Source organism: Thermobia domestica, chromosome 11 (genome assembly GCF_964235325.1).
Source record: "Thermobia domestica chromosome 11, izTheDome1.hap1.1, whole genome shotgun sequence".
NCBI lineage: Eukaryota > Metazoa > Arthropoda > Insecta > Zygentoma > Lepismatidae > Thermobia > Thermobia domestica.
This window is the reverse complement of record NC_137464.1, coordinates 65,234,465-65,251,724: the sequence shown is the minus strand read 5'-3', so window position 1 is coordinate 65,251,724 and position 17,260 is coordinate 65,234,465.

Below are 17,260 nucleotides of genomic sequence, written 5' to 3'. Positions count from 1 at the left end.
AAATGGCGGATTTTAAGATGGCCGCCGTCAGGTATACCCTTACTATATGACTTCCCCCTAGTCCTAATATGTACCCATATATTTGTTATTCACCTTTTGTCGTTACAAGAGGTCTTACAGAGCTTTTACCTCCAACTGTATGAAGACTATTCTGTACTTCCATGTGATGTTCTGGTAGCTGTATCTCCTAAACCCCTGGAGCTTCGCACCTAAAACTTCACTGAAATACTGACCACATTTAGTACTACTTTCTCATATGTGTCTCAGTCAGCAACTCGATTCACCCAAACGTAAGGTTTACTTGTCAGTATAAAATGATTTTTAAAGTTGTATCCGGAAGATTATTGCTAAACATATAAACGAAACGAAATATTAGTTATGCCTGTACTCATAAACTTCAAGCACTTCCCAAATAAAATTAGGACTTTTTAGGAAACGAAACAATCAGAAAAAACTCTCCTAAAGTACTTTTCTAAATCCGCTACTGATTATTTGTATAAATTGGTATTCAAGGTTGTGTCCGGAAAATTATTGCTAAATCACTTCATAGCTACAGTATAACAGAAATGTGGAAGTACGGTTTGACATATATTGAAAAACGTACGCTTTGACGGATAAATAGAAAAACGGGTAAGTATAACTTTTGCGCTAGAAGCTAGAGTACTAAAAGCTCTTAGAAATGAAACACGGATGACAAACTAGAGAAGAAAAAAGATGTCGATAACTCAAAAGTTAAAATAAAGTTAAATAGCCTCTAAAATTACCCTCAAATACTACATTCTTCATGTTAGCTTTAATTCGTAAAACATGTGCTCCATCCATCTTGAGGGTGAATTTCAGAGCGAAATATCACATTCAGGTCATGGAATTCTTATCTAACTATAGAATATACTATAAAAAAGCTATTTAGATAGAAAAATCATGAAGTTGAAAAAAGCCAAAATTCCCAAAATTCTCGTTTTTTCCCAAAAAAGCCGGCTTTTTATGTGAAAAAAACCATCGATTCAAAAAAGCCGGCTTTTTTGCATCTCTAGTTTAGAATATATACATTTTTTTTACAGTATATGTGATTTATAAAAATAGACGTGACTCGGTAACATCAAAATTACGTGAATGGATTTTCACATTCGCAGCTTTCACAACTGTAGAATTGACAACAAGACATGACATGAATGCGACACTTACAAGATGTGTTACTTGTGCATTTTTAGAAAGTGCAGGAGAATGGGAGGTCGATAGGAAAAATTCCAAATGTCATTTCTGGGATAGATTCGCCATCATTGTCTGTGTAGCCCTAAGGAGAAGGTCGAATTCTGGGGCTTCATCAAGTATGTGATACCACTTGTAGCACTGAAAGTAAGCTCTTCAGATGTGAAGATGTATCGAAGATGTGGTTGGTGGTAGTTTGGAGAAATCCAAACGCTTCATGCAATGGTGAATTCTATATTTATCCACCGATGAGAATTTACGTAACATCATCTGTACTCTGCAGACATTACCATAGTTTCGGTCAATTATTCTTTACCGAATTCAGTCAGATACTGCGCCATGTTCTTTGCAGTGGTCACAGCAGAATGCTTAGTGCTCACTTTGCTTGTAGTGTCACGTCCAGTTAGAGCATTTGCTACCGGTAAGACATCAATCACGGGACTCCCAGACATTCAGCAAGAATATGGATGGGGACATATCGTGAAGTGATCCCAGCCCCACATAATACCCATAATTCTAATAATCCTTCAGTTTTGAAGTATTTCTGGTAACAATACAAGGCACAAATGAAGGCATCAGTATCAGAGGATGCAAGAATTAGGCTCTTAATGCTCGAGTTGGAGACTGCGTGCTTAATATGAAAAACATCCACTCATCAGCTTCTTTAGCTCGCAATGAAAATCAGGAACAAGGCTTATTTCCTCATTTAATATGCGAATGCTTCTTTTCCCACAAACTTGTAACCTACCAACATACCCATCCATCCCTCGCAATTCATGACTATTTCATCAAAGGGTCAGCGAAAAACATTTGCAGTCTGTACTTATTTTGGGAAGATATCCAGAATGCACGCATATCTTTTTGGCATTGGGTTTTTTGCGCCATTCATGGTAATTTCAATGGGTTGACTCTCATATCTTCTGAGGCGTTCGTGCGATTTTACACAATCCTTTTTAAACACAACGAATATGATATCTATTCTGCTTGATCCTTGTGTTATCGATATAATTCTACGCAAGATATGATGTGCAAAATCTTCCAAGCGTCTTTCTAGCCGACGCAGTAACAACACGGGCATGAAGCATGAAATCAAATGCAGCTGAAGTTGTTAAAAAAAAGAAGAAGAAGAAGACGCAGAGAGAGTTGAAGTAGATATTTCAGGCAATTCAAGTTTTCCAGTTCCTGTATCATTTCAGATTTGTATGAGTGGGACAGGAAATAGTATTTTGTTAGGAAGAACGAAGTTGAAGTTATTTCATAGCACAATAAGCGATCGAATTGGGTATTCTCTCTCTGTAGCTATGTCAATAATACTCATACTTTCAGATGTTTCCCTTATAATGTCAATTTTTTTGTTTTCTTGTTGAGTCTTCGGTTTTTATTCGCGCCAGAGGACTGAACAAGTTGCTGTCTTTTTTTTTTTTAAATAAGTCTGTCGTCGCGAAATTTAAGGTATTCTCTATCGCCAATGCTCATGCACGTCAGGTTGAAGTTCTCGTCGGTTTACGTATGATGTTTCCTAGTTGCTAGATTGTGCAAACTACAATCATTTAAATCAAGTGTGTTCTGTCTTTTACAGATAAAATTCACATTAAAAAAAAATAATAAAATCGGCATCTGATTGCGTGACACTTACTGAGAATTCGTGGTGAAGTGTGTACTGGTCATTTTCCTGGAACCTGCACATCTTACGATGGAAGTGTTTGATGCTGGTCTTTTCATGTTGAATTAGATCGCGTTGGGAAACAGCTTCCTTTTGTCTTGTGATCCAAATGATTCCTCTTGTACCTTTTGCGGTTTTGGTGTATAATTTCTACAGTACCTAGTTCATTTCAACTCCACTAAAGTTTCGATCCGTTTGTTGGGCAAAAAGTGACCTCTCATCAAGAGCGCCCGAAGGGGAGGGCAGGGTGGGGCCCGGCCCCCCTCTGGCTTACGAAAATGTATATGTAATATAGCAAACCAAGTATATTAAATACCAGAAATCTCACACGTAATATAGCAACCATGGTGACGGGCCCCTCCATAGAAAATTTTCTTCGGGCGCCCCTGCCTCTCATGGATATTTTTGTGTGTTTCTTGAAGCTTCAAGCAGTCTACCAAATGAACTGAGCCCCTTCTAGAATAATTAATTTTTCCGAGTGCAAAGAACAGTGGAAGGACCCGTTGGAGAATAGACAGATGAAGCTTCCAATTGCCCTCTTTGTCAGTCGAATCATATCTCTTAAGACTGGAAACACAACACTGACGAATGTATTCCAATAACGGGAACGTTTTTGACTTATTGCATCCGTCTTCCATAAAGGAATTGAAATCATCGATCATGGGTTGCATAACATTGGAAACTTCAATATTCGGGTTGCATAACGTTTGAAACTTCAATATGCGAACGTATCGCTGCATCTCGGTCTTCAACTTCACATGCATCTTAAAGACATTTCACTGACTGAATGACATCCATATATTTCCTGGGATCTGTTTCAAAAAGAATTGTTTCCACTGTAAAATTTGAATTGCTTCTGCGAATAGAAATAGACCTCAAACTCCATGAGAGTAGTGACTATCACTAAGCACGCTCTCAATCACTTTTGTCCCAAATATTTCTGCCTCTGTTATCACTTCTTTTGCTCCACTTTCACTCAGACAGCCCCCAATGCAGTTGATGAGAACTTTACAAGTGTGAAACGAACCCGAGCCCAAGAAAATATTAATACTGGCCTTGCTAAATACAGAAAACTACTTCTACTTAATGAAATAAAACTTCTGAGAAATTACAATAACGTACATTTAACTAAATACCGTAAAAGTAAATAAAATAAAATGTATCATACTCATTTACGTTATATCTCAGCATTTAACTTTGCGTGCATGTTTGGATGAAGATACGTTTTAGGCAAGGGCGTCGTGGGGATGAAACAGGGAGGTACATGCCCCCAACTTTCTCCCCTGAAATATTTACTTACCTCTTTATCATATGGATATTTGTATGGTCCAGATATTTGTAAGATAGTTTAGGAAATAGTGCCACCTAAATATTTGAACACGCTACGCCACTGAACAAAAAGGTAAAAATAGTGAATTTGCTGAAAATTTATTCTGAACAACTTTTGTAAAAGGCTATTTTTTAAAAAAAAGCCGTTTTAAATATATTTAAAGATTTATGATATAAGGTAATTTTTCGGCGACATTTGACCTTGTCGGCCATATTGCCAGAAAAACTTACGGTTTTCAGAACATGTGGCCAAGCCAGAAATCATCCACTAGTACCATTAGACAAATTCCAGTAATAATTTGCTCTCGACCTCTACGATCCAACAGGACCTATGGATGGCCCCTAGACTAATTATGGGTGGTCTGGATAGAAATTGATTTACATACTGATACGTAGAGTCAGAGACCCGAATGCTCCTTTCTGTCCCTGACACACTTTCGCTGTTCCAATTTAATCGATTTCGTACCTATAGTATAGAAAAAATGCAGTTTTCCCTCAAATTTCTCAACACGTAAAGCTATAGATTGTACACAATAAACATATTTAAACTATAATATTATCACAATTTCCGTTTGAAATCATAGAGTGTATAGGACTACTTGGAGGTAGTTGTAGCTATTTAACATTAGTTAATATTACAGTTCTCAATATATACTTTATTTACAGTAATATTATCGTTATGTTTTGTTTAGGTGAACTCTATTGCACTTCTTACGGATTGTACATATATCTACATTTTTCTTAGCGCGCAGGACAGTTGACTTTAAATTTCTCTCTTCTATAAAAGTAATGGCTATTACAACGATATATGTACAACGAGCACAACAAATGATATTGTATAATTTCTGCTATTGGCAACGATGGGAAATACAAATAAGAAGAAGAGGAAGAAGAAAAGGATATAGATGAACAATGACGCCATTATGTACTAATATACTTTCAATTGGTGATGAAAAATACATATAATTTTAAATATATTGATTTAAAATACCATTCTTTGCCTAAGGTATGCTATTTCATATAGTGATTTGTTATAGAATTAAAATATATTAATAATACATAAGCGAACTGGAGTGATAGTTATACTATAGCACCCCTAAGCCAGAAATCAAAAAGTTTCCAGCCCAATAGTAAGACAATCGTTTGACAATAATTCACCAGAATCAACGTAAAAATCACGTCCATTCACCTATGGTTCACACGGAATAAATTGTTTAGTAGAAAAGAATATTTAAGATATCTTAGCTGAACTTCTCGTCATTCGTAAATATTACGCCTTGGTAAAGCATCTTCTTATTATGTTGAAAACATCTCCGAAGAAGTACGGTAGCTCAGTGTTCACCTCTAGTGCGTGGGGTACTTGGTTCGATGGCAAGCCACACCAAATGAACTTTGTAGTATACAAACACTCTACACATGGGATTTCTCGAAGTCGTTCCGTTTTCAACCACTTTCTTCATTTTTAGTCTTGGTGCATAATCGTGATGTTACAAAAAATAATATATCTGAATGTTAACTTTACCTACGCCTTGAAATTCACTTTCTCCTGCTGTTCCTTAATTATCGGTTTATGATGTCACGGAAATTTTGAGTTTCATTTTGCGATAATCTGCAGAGTAGTTATAACTGCTTTTTGCAATTCGCAACTTCTGCGAACATTGTTACGTAATGAGGAACCTAGACATCCAGGAAAGGATCTCTAATATATGAGTAACGGAAGCAAATCATGATCAGGGGAAAGGACTGTTTGTAAAAAAGAATCAAAATTACCACAGTTTCTTTTATTTCACATTAGCACTACACGCTCATTGCATAGTAGCAATACAACTTTTAAAAAATCTCGTGTTAGGTTTACTTTTCACATATTACGATTGGCTTTATTTTTCTTTATTCAACTTTACAGATACAAAACTTTATAACATTATCTATGGTTTCATCAAGAGTTTGTAATGATTATTCCCAATTGAAATTAAGACTGCAATATGTATATAAATATCGTTATAAATGACACCAATTTGTAAAATCCACAATGTATACTCAAATATTTTAAATATATACTAGCTGAACCTGCGCTCTCTGCACAGTGCATCCTTCATATATGAGCATGAATCACCTTGTCATTCCTCACAATGTCTGTACATGTACCTTTACAGACACAAGTGAAAGACGTTTTGATAAAAATCGGCAAGGAGTACCATAAAGAGGAGAATCTTTTCGATTATTTTTTCAATACCTCGCACCGTTTGAAGATTTGAGCCTACTACCGTTTGGAGTTCCTAATTCATGTATGATCAGTGTTTTCTTTCTTCTTACATGCAGTATGTAATAAGCAAATACATTACACACACAACTAATTATGTCAGCGATATGTGGTGTTCATTGGGAAAAACACTCCAAAGAATGAAGATTCATCTTAGACTGGAGAAATTGTTATCCTTCGTTTTTCATTATCATTTGCCCATGAAACAAACGCCTGAGAGATATACAATCCTGCATAAACTATGTGGGGTTGTAATGTATAACTCTTAGGATATGATACTTTTCAACACTTTCAGGGTGCCCCTAAAAACTGTAATAAAGAAATGACTGCTTTTTTTTTAAAAAAAAATATTCAATTAGAACTGGACAATATACACACAATTTGAAATCGACCAATGAAAACGGCACGTTTCTAGCGCTTGAGGTTTTCGAGATCTCATTGTCGAAAGGATTGGAGAAAAACATATAAACTTTTCTTTGGAGACAAACATATAAACATAGCATTTTAATATATACACTAGCTGAACCTTCGCTCTCTACACAGCGCATCACTCACATATGAGCATGAATCTCCTTGTTATTCCTCACATCTGTACATGTCCCTTTACAGACACAAGTGAAAGACGTCTTGATAAAAATCGGCAAGAGACACAGTAAAGGGGAGATTTTGTCGATTACTTTTTCAATATCTCGCACCATTTGCAAGATTTGAGCCTACTTCCGGTTGGAGTTTTTAATTCATGTGTGATCAGTGTTTTCTTTCTTCTTGCATGCAGTATGTAATAAGCAAATACATTACACACACAATTAATTAAATATTAGTGATATATGGTGTTCATTGGGCAAAACACTCCAAACAATAAAGATTCAACTTACTGTTAGAGTGGAGAAATGGTTATCCTTCGTTTTTCATTATAATTTGGCCATGAGACAAACGCCTGATAGGTATGTAACCCATGTATACAATTATATGGTGTTTGAATGTATAATGTGTAGGATATGATGCTTTAGTTTTTTTTCTTTTTTAATTTCAACACTTCCAGTGTACCCGTAAATATGTAATAAAGAAATAATGGCCATGTTTTTGAAATATTCAATTAGAACTGGACAATTTACATAAAATTTGCAATCGATCAGTGAAAACGTCATCTTTCTAGAGCCTGTACTTTCCGAGATCTCATTGTCAAAAACATTGGACACAAACATATAAACGTCCACAAACGTATAGTATAAAAGAACTCCAAAGATGGCAACACAATTCATTTGCATTGATTTTGAAAAAGGCTTATTAAAATACAAAGGCTTTCAACAACAATTTAAAAAGAATAAACATTATGAAAAAAGGTCTATTTAAATAATTTATTTAAAGTACAAACACTTAAAAATATTTGTCCTTATTAAACGTGAAATCACAAATAACCGTAAATCAAAGGTGTGAAATTCAAAGTTATAGGTTGGAGCTCAGGCGCTTTTGTTGGGAACTGGCCACCTGGAATCTCTAACCAGGTAAAAAAATAGGGTATCCGTAGCTGGCGGAGAAAAATAAGCAAGTCACTTAGTGTGTCCATCCCCATTGGTTTATTTTATTCGCGATCTTCCTATATACGGTTGGATTACTTACCTCTTTGGGGTTAGGAAACAACCGTCGAATTGTATTTTCATCCTCCACGGAGGTTGACACCCTGATTTGATCTTAACTGTTGACAACCTTGCTATTCTCTAGGCTTACGATTTATTTTGATACTCTCCTCTTCGGAGGTAGAGATACCTGCAGAAAAAAAAAATAGTCGACGACTTTGGCACTTCTACCGGCGAACGATTCCTTTCGTACTCCCTCTCTGGAGGAAAGAGCACCTTAATAAACTCTAAACTTAGAGCTTTGCTCTAAGAGCAGAATATATCCAGGGGCCGTCACTACTTTTGTGGTAAGCTGGCGCCATCTCCCACCTTAGTTATAAAGATGGCTTCCCAGAAGACATCAGCGAAATCAGACAAAAAAAGTACAATCACCCCGGATTCCAGGTCTGAGGGGGAAAATAATAAAACCTACGTACAAACCAGAAGATTTTCTGGTGCCTTTAGGCAAAAAGAAGCAAGCAGCCGCCCCAGCGAAATTGAAATCCACTCCACTCAAGCAATCAAGTGCTTCGCAACCATCCACTTCGAATACTCCTGAAGATATGGATTTCACGGTTGTCGGAACGCTAAAACGACGTAGGTCTTCTTTAGCAAACCTCAACAAGGCAGAACACCTTTCTAATAGTCCCTCAGCATATCCACCTCTCCCACTCAGTAACAAGTTCGATGTTTTGTCCGCAACACAATCAGATAATGCTAGCACTAACACTGGTACGACAAAGCAGCCTCCAAGTTTCAAGCCTTCTCCGATCTTCATCTACGGAATTACTAACACCTATACCTTTATTAAGACCTTATCACGAGCACTGAAGGAGACCCCTCTAGCTCAGCCCAATAAGGAGCGCATCCGTATTCAAGCAGCAAACAGAGATGATTATAATTCTATCAAGGCTTATTGCGAACAAACAAAAACTGAGTATGCTACAGGCGTGGCGAAAAATGAAAGGCCTATTAAGGTCGTTGTCCGAAAACTGCCTATAGACACCGACCTAGACGATCTGAAGGAAGAACTATTGCGTCTCGGTTACAAACCAATAAACGTCCACCAAATGTCTCGCAAAAGCAAGACAGAAGACAAGAAAATTATGATGCCACTGTTTTTGGTTGCATTGGAACGAACTGCAGCTGTTAAGGAGATATATGCTATTACCAACCTTCTTCATTACAAGGTCCACATCGAACCATACAAGCCTCCCTCAGTGCTGCAATGTTACAGATGCCAACGCTTGGGGCATTCACAGGACACCTGCCAAGCCCACCCGCGCTGTCTCAAATGTGGGCAATTTCATTTCACCCAATCCTGCAGTAAAGCATTTTACTTTAAAAAAAAAATAAATAAATAAATAAATAAAATGAATTAATTGTTGTAATTGACTGTTTGTGTTTTGTATGATGTTCCCTTTCCTTGAGATTACATGCTATGTTGAATGTATCACTGACTAGTGACACCGAACCTACTGGGCCCGTATGGGCTCGTCATCAACAGTCACTGATACACTCACCAAGCCAATCATCTACGGAAAATAGAACTCAAATCTGGCCCGAAATATAAAGCTTCCAAACTCTCTGCCGTCTCGACTCACAGTCCGATATCCAGGCCTGCAGTTCATCATTCACATCCCATCCGGAAATAGGTTGTGAACCACGACTACAGACGCAGGACACCGACCTACGAGTGGAGCTGGCAATGAGCACAATGAAGATCTTAATGTTGTCTGTGAAAGCCCTATCTGAATTGCAAAAAAAACAAAAAAAAAAACTTGAAACAGAATTTTGTAACTAAAAAAAAAAAGTCCAAACTGAGATTTTGATAGAAACTGATAAAATGAGAAATTTTCTACAGACTCGGTTGTTTTCAACTCGGTCACACTAAGGAAAGTCTCTTCCCTGAATTTCACAGCTATTTCATTTCCCCAGTAAACTTATTCTGTACGTACTGCTCTTTGTTTTGATCATGCTTCGCATGCATACCAAAAACATCAACTCCATATTTCTGCTACTTCTTAAAATTACAAGATAATTAGATTTGTATTCGAAAAGAAAGATGCTTTCACGGCTAGTAAGTTTTATTCTTTAGAATATTCATGAATGTAGTGTTGGACAAAATATTCGATAACAGGAAAATCTTTACATTAAACTGACATACCCATCTAAGAAATATGATCGATTTCTATATCTTTCAGAGCCAAAACATTCTTTACTTTTGCTCATATTCCCAAAATATTCATATTCCTTTAATATTCATTTAATATTCTTGCCTAACATTTACATTGAATCGACACGCAAAAGACAAATAAAAGGACACAATATAAATACAATACTCTACTGAAAATAATACTTCACTGCCTACTGTTGTGGTTAGCTACTTTCACGTTTGTTTATATATTCTTTGGTGCTTAAACTTCTCTGTGCATAGAGATTGTGGCCGGCGTAGAGGATTTACGCTCTTCGCGACCTCTCTTACAGCTCGGACCCACTCAACAATCTAGCACAGGTAAACATTCACTTACATATTGACATACTTAAACCTAAATCCCTATTCTAACTATACTAACTTAACCTAAACAAGCATATATATATATATATAAAAAAAATCACGCATATATTTCATAAAGCACCATCCTTATTTCGCGTTTATAATTTGTTTTTGTTTCGCTACCACATTCATACCGAAGACGCAGTGGTTACTTGCATTAGTGTCGCTCTGAATATATTGAGTTTCTTAAAAAAAAAAGAGAAAAAGGTATTTACTAGTAATTATAAAAAAACTGAAATTTCTAAACTTGATGGGTATCAGATTTAAAATATTACGAAGGTTTAGCCTATTGCCGAAAGTTTTCAGTTACCGGTACGCAAAATGCATGTACCCTTGCACTTAACAGTAGCCGTGAATCTGACACTTATTTACAAAAATCAACGTTTAGAATCATTTTGTTTCAAAACCAAAGAAAACATGCCAAAATAAATAAAACTTAATTTCGAGCAGTGTTACCGAAAATGAATACTTTCAAGATTTTTGGGGAATCTAAAACATCTTTTCTTCACTGGGGGAAAATGTGTGTGGTACACACATTTTCTTGAGGTTACAACAATCGCTCTGTGCTGAGATTCTAGCTTTCTTTTTCCCCCCATCGAATGAAATCACGATGTCACATTGCCCGAATCTGCATGTGTGCGGCGTTGAGGGAAACTTTACGCACTTAACACTTCATGTTATGGATTTTACACGTACACCAGAAAATATATTCACACATATCTGTTTTCTCGAGACAAGGAAAAGTTAAAGATGCCAAATACCTGGAGTGAGTTTCACTTTCACTGGTTCTTACTTACTTGGATCCGCTTCTTAAACAGAGACTGAACTGATATAATAAAAAAAAAATTCCTGACGCCTTCTCCACTTGAGTTTTCTGGGAAACTCTTAAATTGTGGTCTCAAAACAGTTTAGGATATCAACTCCTGCAGCACCTATCCGGAAAAACCCATCGAGCGTCGCTTGACTTCTTCTTCCTCGATGCCTGCACAACGACTCAATGTTTCCTCTCCGTCACCGTCTCCTCTGGCTTCTCCTATGTTCTCTGGCTGACCGAGAACGTAAAATTTGCCCAGGAGCTCATTCCGTAACACTAGACATCTACCATGCTAGTATCCCTTATGCAATACGAAATCACTTCACAATTAGAATATTACTGGATTAATAATTTTGTTGAAAACACCAAACACAGCACGTTTATCTCTGCTGACAATTTCTAATATTCGCCAAAACGAAGAATTTATCACAGTTTAACGTAACCACAAATTATTCCACAATTTCTGCAGACGCTGAACACTGCACGTCTGTCTCCTGAAATGGCTGACGCCGTAAGACAAAGAATTTCATGAAGATGATCCCTAATTGGAAGATAATCGTGACGTAACTATCGGATGATAGGATTCCGTGCGAAGATCAAAGAAAACCGAAATCTCAGCCGCAGCTGTGATTGTGGATTATCCAATCAAATAATTTACATCGAAACAAAGAGATGCACCAAGAAGAAATTATGGCTGACTTTCTTAATTTGGAATTTTGAAGAAGATTTTACGAAATAAAATTTTTAGCTTTCTTGTGAAGATTCCCTATGCCGAAATATGAATAGAAATGAACTGAAAACCATTGAAAAAGCTGGAATATACACTTATTTGTCTAAAATAATGATATATACTTGGATAAATACGTAAAATATATAAACTATAATTAATAATCATGTAATCTTCATATAATATCCATTGAAACGATTTGTTTTACAAAAATTACACAAAATCTTCGACCTACGGTTTTCCTACTATAAAATAAAAAGTTTCTCTTACATTCTAAATAAAATTTAAAATTTCCCTGCCAATATACAAGGTGCTCAAAAGCACCGGGCCATGTTACGTTATGCTGAGCATAAGGTAACAAGCAGACTCCTCCACACCCGCCACTTGCGCCAACTGTCAGGGAGATCAGGGAGATTACCGTGGCTGTCCAGTCTTTAAATCCTATTCTGAGGCTCTTAAATTGCCGGCCCAGCAGCCGAGGAAACTTCCAGAAAACACTAAGAAAACTTCCAACAAACCATCAGAAGAAAGGACTTCCATGCCCACTGCCGTTAATATCCAACCTATAGCTACGGACAATGAAGACGCTGAAGCTTCCACTTCTCTCCACACCCAATCAGCTTCTGTCGAACAACAGGAGGGCCCGAAAGAAGACCTAGACTTAAAGTCCGTTCTTTCATTTCTCAAGGGATTAGAATTACGCAAAATAATAACACATATGAAACGTGGTATTACCCGTTTCCGCCAAGCAGCAGACTCAGCTTCCAAGGCTGCAACAGTAATAGAAACAATAGCGGAAATGGTTGATGATGGCTGTTTCTAAATCCAGCGTATTGCATCACACACTTGTCCTTGCTACATGGAATGCAGATGGTCTCGAGGGGCAGAAACAAATGCTTATTAGATTTCTCAAACACCATAGAGTTGACGTCATGTTTATTCAAGAAACACACTTCATTGCTCGTATCACTACTTGGCGACTACCCAATTACATTGTGTATCGACAGGATAGAGTGGGCAGACAGAAGGGAGGATTACTACTCATAATCAAAAAGGCATTCCCCGTCAGGTCAATTACAATACCACCCTTACTAACTTTGGAGGCACTTGGTGTTGAGCTAATAACTCCAGGCGTTCCATTAATATTGGTCACCGGGTACAGGTCCCCGGCTACACAACTAGAGCCCACAGACTTCGATGTCATTGCTAACTTAGGGCCCAAAGTCATCTTAGCTGTAGATCTTAATGCTAAACATGGAGAATGGAACTCCATTACTCCAAACACTGCTGGAGATACTTTACACGAATATTTACTCACGTCCAACTTCATCATCAGTGCTCCACCAGACCCAACTCATCATCCAAAATTCGGCGGACAACCCGATGTGCTTGACGTAGCCCTTTGCAAAGACGTATCCTTTACAGTCCATCCATATGTCATTTCAGATTTAGATTCTGATCACGATCCAGTCATTTTTCACGTCTCCCACCGCAGCATCGCCCATTCTGCCCCCATCTTCAAGCAAATAGACACTGACTGGGACGTATTTAAACAAGAACTAAACACCATGATCGATCTACGAAATAGGCCTGCCACCATTGCGGACATCGATCAAGCGGTCTCTCACATCACGCTAGCACTTCGTACAGCAGAGGCAGCGAGCTCCACTACAATAATCCCTCCGCAAACCAGTCATAGCGACAGTTTTCATTTACAACTTTATCTTCATCTGAAACGTTGGGCTAGACGTCGATGGCAGCACACACTACATCCCGCATATAAGACTTTATGGTACAAACTTTGTAAGAAGCTCAAGATGCTCACTACAATACAGAATCAACAATACTGGGAAGACACTTTTCGAAATGTCATACTAAATGACCGTAAAATTTGGACGTACTCCAAATCATTCCAACGTGCCACAAATGCTTCCAAAGCCAGAGTCATACAAGGACCTCAAGGACTGACTCAAGATCCTCAGTCGCAAGCGGACATTTTCGCTGGAAGAACCGTTCCAGCCCAATAGACCACGCCTCGATCCCTATCTGAAACAGCACATCCGAACCACATTATATAGCATAAGTACACAAAACCCTACACATGGCATCACCTTAGTAACACCCCGGGAAATAAAACGACATATAAAATGTCTGCCGGCAAAGACAGCATCTGGGCCTGATGGGATTCGATCTGAGATTCTTAAACATCCAACTAGAAAACTACTGGTCTTTTTAACTTACTTATTTAACACCATCTTTCAATTATGCTACTTTCCCAAGACCTGGAAGGAAGCTCGTGTCATCACAATCCCCAAGCCTGGCAAGAATCCACTGCTCCCGGAAAACTACAGGCCGATAAGTCTTCTATCGCACTTGAGCAAACTCTTCGAACGGGTATTTCTCTGGAGGCTGAAACATCACGTAGATAATAGAGACCTTCTACCTTCTCATCAGTTTGGGTTTCGTGCACAACATAGCACTACAACGCAACTCGTACGAGTAGTGGATCATTTAACAACAGCTTTCAACAGGAAACAATACACCCTTGGAGTATACCTGGATGTTGTAACGACTGCTACAATCTAAAAGGCTAGTTCAAGGGAAGTTTAATTATTGCCAATACGTAACGACCTCCTCCCTTGAACTCACCTTCTTGATCCCTGATTCGAAGTCCTAGCAACCTCGAAAGGAATCGAGAAGGGAATTTATCGCGCAACGGAAAGATAATAAAACGAAAACAGAAAAAAATGAAGAACCAGAAACTTACCTCCGGTGGATGCAGATTAGAAGAGAGAGTAATAGCTCCACTCAACTCCTTTAACAAAGTTTAACTTAAATATGTAGGTATATATGAATATTTTACCTTAGTTATATTAAGTGCGTTAGAAAAAAATTCATTTTCAGATACGATTTATTAACAATGCTTCAACTCAACTGGTGTGGTAGTTAACCACACTACTACAATTAACGTAAGGTGCCGGTATATTTATTATAGTATCATAACATCGTGAAAGAAAAAGAAAACTTCAAAAGAATACATTTAGATTTCTGTCTGTCAATCTCATATCCAATTTGTTTACAGTATTAACCATTATCAGATTTTCATTGTTCATCATCCATGACAGAACAGTCAACAAACCAATAGTTGAAGTAAATTGTACTGTATGTGTTAGAAACCGTTACCTGACACTTCGTCACACCACATAAGAGAAACAACTGTATTGCCGTCACACAAAGTTACATAACATTTAAGGACTTCATATCACTCATCATAGGTACGACATAATAACAGAACAGAGTGATTCTGGCCTGCGCGAGCGTCAGCTGAAAGAAGTGTTACCGCTTCCGGTTCAGTTCAGGTGCCGAAATCACAATCAATAAAGGAACGGAGGTAATATTTACTGACATCCCCGTTCGTCAGCTCCAACCATGGGCGCATTTTACTATCAATTATAATGTCATAAAATTTATACGAAGTCAAATATAGTACACCTGACATCCCACTCATAGCTTCAGCATAATCGAACTCCTGTTCACTCATTTCACATAACTTAATATGCCGTAGAAACTCAAATAATAAAGTGTACAGTCGAACATCCACTGGGCAGACACAGCAACTAAAGACTCGGACGATTAGTAATAGTGTTCCCTTACGGCCGGACAAGGTGGACGGATAGTATGGACAGTAGACGGTAGATAGATAATGGACAAGATAGTATATAACACACTTCGTAGAGAACAGTTGGATGAGACTTTGTATATCTATATATCAGCTAGACAAATATTGGACGAATGGACGATAGATACGTATGTTCTTATGGACAGACAGTTAACTAACAGATAGCGATTGGACTCGACATAGCTTGGAATGTCCACAACTTTGGAACGTAAAAACACTACTGAGAACAGCATCTGTATCTTGGCAACCTTACTACTATAAACATCTAAACCAATATACCAAGAAACACTGATAAATACTGTCGATATATATATTTATTATACTCAAATTTACTCAACTGGAGCTCTAATAGAAAATATTCATGTGCACTTTTAATACAATTAACCCAATACTTAATGAACTTCACGACAGAGAGAGAGAGAGAGAGAGATTTACGCTACTTACGACTTACATAATGAGAGGGCTGGCTAAGACTATTCGGGGCCGCGCATAGGCTGGGCCCCCATGGGAGGAGGTTTCCCCCATAGGAACTCCTTACTCGGACATTGTGCCGTGTATAAGATACACTCGTAAACTATACATTTTCGTACTCACAAATATTAATTTGTACTTCTGAAGAACACCAGTGCTTTCGTTATCTCAACTCTAATAAACAACTGTAGGTTTTATTTTAACTCTGATAAACCACTGTAGCTAATACGAAGAAAGAATAATTTCATTCAGTATGTTCGTGTCCCAGAATAATTTAACCGAACTAAATATTGATATATCCGTTGACCTTTAGTAGTTCTACCTTTATTACTAAAGTTTTCAATAAAACAAGGTTAAGTTCACTTTACTCCGACGTTCCCATGCAAAGCAGTCGTTGTAGAAAGACTTAAAGTTAGTCACATTACCTGAAGTGCTGCTACAAGAAGAAGAAATAATTAATTTTTCCGGCATTGTTCAGCTTACACAAGAATCACCATGTGCGTGATCAACTTCCACGTTCTATATGTTAGAATTATCCCCCTTCCATCCAGAACTTAGGGAGGATAACATTCTCTCTATAATTTCACTACTTGGAGCGTATTATTATGTAGAGTAAAACGATAAACTCACTCTCAGTCCATCACAAAATACAATTTCTTCTAACAGAAGAAAGAAAATTACGACGCCAATCTTGTTCGTCTTGAGGTGAAGTACACAGTATATATAAAGACAGTCATTTCACCGCTTCGCTTCTCTCTCATTCTCTCTGTTGAAAATTTCGGTGAAATTTTTATTACAGCTTTATTAAACAAAATAAAGATAATTCGCATAGAATATAGGCATTCATGAACAAAATATATAGTAAGAAATAATACTACAACCTTAATTTGAACTATAAATCAACGTTATAAACTGGCCTCATTCCGTAATGCTCC